The sequence below is a fragment of the Sebastes fasciatus genome, chromosome 6, assembly GCF_043250625.1.
Source record: "Sebastes fasciatus isolate fSebFas1 chromosome 6, fSebFas1.pri, whole genome shotgun sequence".
In the NCBI taxonomy this organism is placed as follows: domain Eukaryota; kingdom Metazoa; phylum Chordata; class Actinopteri; order Perciformes; family Sebastidae; genus Sebastes; species Sebastes fasciatus.
Genome location: NC_133800.1, coordinates 10,552,888 through 10,557,742, shown reverse-complemented (window position 1 = coordinate 10,557,742; position 4,855 = coordinate 10,552,888). Strand labels below are relative to the sequence as shown.

Below are 4,855 nucleotides of genomic sequence, written 5' to 3'. Positions count from 1 at the left end.
GGACTCAGCTGTGTTTTTTAAAAGCCAAAAGGGTCAAAGAAAAAAAAAATTAATAGGCTTCATAGATAGAAATAAATAGACTGGGGAAAGGTGTCTGATGGGGGAAAGTTGTCTCTGATGGGAAATGAGTTTTGATAAAAAGCAGTCAGTTTTCTTCACAGTGCGGTAGACTGAATACAGAATATGGCAGTATCATCAGCTGCTTTGGCTGGCGGGTACAGAGCCTCGCTGAAACAATCAGCTCAGAGGCAAAGCACTAAAACAACCCAACCTTGCCATAAATGTGGCTTCCCTTGCTCTAGGTTGGATGATCCAATCGCAAAACATGAATAACCTCGGTGCAGAAAAGCAATTACCCTGCAGCCTAGACAAAGGGGCCAAGGCAACGTCACCTCCAGGGCCAGAGTGGCATGCGAGGGGATGTTGCTGTCTGTGCTCCGGGACAATTTAATACTCTATGTGCATTGCTGTTTAATCACACAGATACAGGGGCAACATCAGGGTGTGGAATTCCCAATGTTTCAAGTAATAATCTATGAATTTTTTCATGTAAATGTCTGTTTTTTATGCTCCCTCTTGCCAAACAATTCAACTCATGACCAGTTCATGAAAGCTTTTACATTTGGTGCTCTAATCACCGGCAATCAGAGAGGTTTTTACAGGGATAAATGATGTGTTTTATCTCAAATGATCATGATCTGAACAGATAAAATAGTCCACCGTGTACTTAACCTCAAAGCAGCTACAATTGGGCTGATATGTGGGAAGTGCAGTGGAGTCAACAGGCATGCTAGCAGCTCTGTGCGGCTGCGCTTTGAGCTAAATGCTAACAGTATGCTAACATACTCACAGTGACGATGCTAACATGCTGATGTTTAACAGGTTGATCACTTTCACCATCTAGGTTTAACCTGTTAACATGCTAACATTTGCTAATTAGCACTTAGCACAAAGTACAGCTGAGGCTGATGGGAATGTCAGTTTTGTCAGAAATCAAATTATTTGTTGGGTTTGTATTTATTATAAAGAATGAATCATCTATGTAGTAAATTTCCAGCCTGGTCTCCTGAAAGTTACGTTCCCATGCAACAAAAGTGCATTGTCAATTGCGTTTTGAGAGAAACGTATTTTCTCCCAGATCACTTTTGTTTTTGACGTATCGCGAATACGTTTCTAAGTCCGCGTTGGAAGGAGGTTGCGTTTTTTTTCAGTTTCAATATACAACTTTAACCACATGTTTAAAACTGCGACCGTAATCCGGGGGAGAAAATATGTATATTTATATGTGTATAAATGTAATTGAGAATGCAGTTTAGTTGTTTGGGAGCGCAATTTTGTAGGAGACAGGGTTGACATTTCCCAGCATTATATCCAATAGTTACTTCACTCAAAACCAAAATATATCAACATCATGGTGGTGCTAGAAGCAAAGTCGGAGGATCACCAAAGTCCTTATGGATTCATCTTCTGGGGACCATGAATGTCTGTATCAAATTTCACCATATCATCCATAGAGATACTAAAAAAGACTAACGTGCTGAAATTGGAAATATATCACAGCAATTAGTACCTTTTAGAATGAGCCAAAACAACAACAACAACAACTTGGATCAGGACTTTCTGTAATTAAAGTCATTCAAAAAAACATAAACCTCACTTGGAAGAAACATTTGTGTCATATTGCATCCTTACGCCTCTTTTTCCTCCAAAGCCACCAACCGCAATGCAAAGCATGGAGTTGAATTTGTAAATGTATAATTTCAGAGGACTTGAATCTACGAGTTTGACCCTTTGGGGAGCCTGCTCGGCTGTGGAAAGTACAGAGGGAGAGTCAATTTAGAGCCTCTTCAGTACAAACGGTTGTAAATCTTGCACTTAATTAAAAGGACCTAAATTTACTGCTCTTATCTTAGGTAATCATGTTAACCAATAGGGGTGCTAAAAACTCATTAGGGGTATGGATTTTAATTAGCAACCTTGTAGATGCAACATAAAATACCCCCGTCAAACAGGAATCCTTTAGTAATGGGAATATTCAGGCTGTGTGGTTGTTTGGAAAGATAATTATTAGCTAACGAAGTGTATTCTTTTCCTTTTGTGCTATTCAGTGTTTTCCTTTTGGACATTTTACCATACCCTGCACTTAAATATACTGTAATGTTTAAGCTGACCATACACCTTAAATACACTGTAGTAGACCTATTCTGTGAAGTCTTACGTACATAGAAGATGTAGTGGAAGTAAAATGATCTGCCACATGGAAACAACCGCCTTGGATCTGAATTCAAATGTAGATCATTTAGAACTGATAAATGTTTGATATAGCTCTTGTAGATTCGGTGTGAAATACTGTAAGTCAGATGCAAATTGGCGTCTGTTATTAATGCGTATTATCTTGCAATGCAATGTATACAGCTCACCGTCATCTCTATAATCTATCAGCGCTGTTAAAGCCATTAAAGGCTTATTCTCAGTTACAGCACTGCACTTCTGTGTCAAGTTACGTGCATTACTTATTGATAATGTTACATTACTTTAATTTACATTAATTACCAGTTGAAGTTATATGTTATATTACTTTATTTATTTATTTATTTGTTTGTTTGATAGAGACAGAGCATGTTAATGAACGCATCACATGTAAACATGCAGAACTTAGCAAAAATGCTATTTTGATCCATAGTCCCTAGGCAGGCAACAAAAACAGAAACATATACACAGACAATATTCAGATATTAAGATACAAGACATTACTTTACTTTTAACTTCACATTTTAACATCAAGTGTTTTATACCCCCAAGTCAGTGGTATCAATAAATAAGATGTATCGTACTGTAAAATTGAAGAAACACGGTAATAATTGTAGAAAAAAACTAAATTCTCCTATATAAATTCATCATTTTTAATCAGAAAACGGACAAAGGTAACATAAAGAATATATTTTGCAACACAGAAAAAACACACAATAAGGCTCAAAAATGTCCCAGTACTGTTTTTAACTGCCTATTTGAGCCCCTTCTTCCATTATAACCTTCAAAAAGAAGTGTGAACAACAGCCGTTTTGCCCTACAACCATACCGCTAGCTGTGGTATGTTTCACGGCAGTTTCTGTCCACAATAATGCAGTGATGCACCAGACATGCCTTCCAAAGAGTGCTCCTCTTAGACAGTTGGCACTTTGTCCTTCCAGGAAAAATACGTACATGGAAAAGTTAAGACCAGAGCGGAAAAAGTTAGTCGGTGTTAACAACTGATGGGTGTCCTAATTTCACAGGAAATAATGTTGACCTTCTGACTGAGATTAACCGAGAACAGAAACTATCATTTTTGCATTGTATTATCAAGATGTGCTATGCAAATGGGTAATGAAAATAAACCATGCGGTTGATGTTGCTACTAAAGTTGTAAACTTCATTTGGGCTGGAGCATTGAATCACGGGCAATTTGTTTTGCTGTTGGAGGAGCATGAGACTGAAGAAGCTGATCTGGGCTATACCACACAGCTTTGAGGTGGCTCAGCCTGGCAAAGTGCTAAAAAGAGTGTGGACCTGAAATCACAGATTCAGGAGTTTTTTGTCTGATGAAAGGAAAGAACATCCCTGAACCCACCGGTGCTGACTCGTTGGCTGATTTGGTGTTTGTTAACGTAACTGCCCTCATGAATGAACTGAATTCAAAAGTTGCAAAGGAAAGGCTCTTTGCACATGAGATGCACAGCCCAGTCAAGGCCTCCACAAAGAAGCTGCTGCTTCTCTCTCAACAAGTGGAGAGCAACACACTCACACACCTTCCCACACTACAAGAAAAGACTCCATCTGCTGATCAACTCAACACATATGCAGCCATATTGAAGGCATTGCACCGTGAGTTTTCTAGGCGATTTGAAGACATCAAAGCAGTGGAACCTGAAATGCTCACAATCTGCTCTCCTTTTAAAATGTGATGTGGACAGTGTCCCCAGTGATGTGCAACTTGAACTCAGAGAATTGCAGTCTGGTGCACCACTGGCACAGCACTTCAGATCAGTATCATTACTAACATTTTACTCATCTCTAACTTCCCACACATGAGGAGTCAATGTTGGTACTCTTTGGATCCACATACATATGTGAACACATATTCTCAGTAATGAAACTCATCAAATCAAGATGCAGATGTTCTCTCAGTGATGATCACCTGTCAGCTGCGCTGCGTAATAGCAACATCGGGAATTACACTTGACTTTAATTCACGTCCAAGCCCATCAGAGACTTGATTGAGTAAATTGGCAAAACTACCCACAGATTGGCTTTTCTATAACAGAGATCTTACTGCTGTAGTCTAAAAGACTATCATCATGACCAATGCAGTTGTTAAGGTAACTTGGTAGAAACAGGAATACAGGATGTGTTGTGTCAATGGTCACGTTTGAATGTACTGTGTGTATAAAACATAAACTGTATATATAGATGGACGATGCGTCTCACTTTCTCCCACTGTACAGAAGCTATAATATCCCGGATACGGGAGCTACCATCTTGAGATTTTGATGTCATTTGATCGGCGGTGGAGTCGCGGTATCAAGGTCAGCTGCCAAAACCAATCGCGAGCCGAGCGCGGCCGCAACTTGTCAGCAAGAGAGACTCACAGCTGCCAATCATGACGTCTCATCCCCTTTTTTTATAGCATCAAATAACTAATTAAAAACAAACTGATCAGAAAAATGAACACTTGAACAAACATCAGCGTGATAAGAACAACCTAAAATGACAGAAACAATCTTTTGGAGAATTTATCTGAAGTGTACTTTGACTTTTTAGTTTGGCCCATGTCCCATCTGCTAACATGGAGGAAGCAGGATTTATGACCTGACCA

General features: G+C 39.2%; 1 pseudogene; it reads left to right on the top strand.

Moving 5' to 3' along the window:
* The first annotated feature begins 1,411 nt into the window (after window positions 1-1,411).
* On the top strand, window positions 1,412-3,944 carry LOC141770133 (general transcription factor II-I repeat domain-containing protein 2-like; annotated as a pseudogene).
* Window positions 3,945-4,855: the final 911 nt, after the last annotated feature.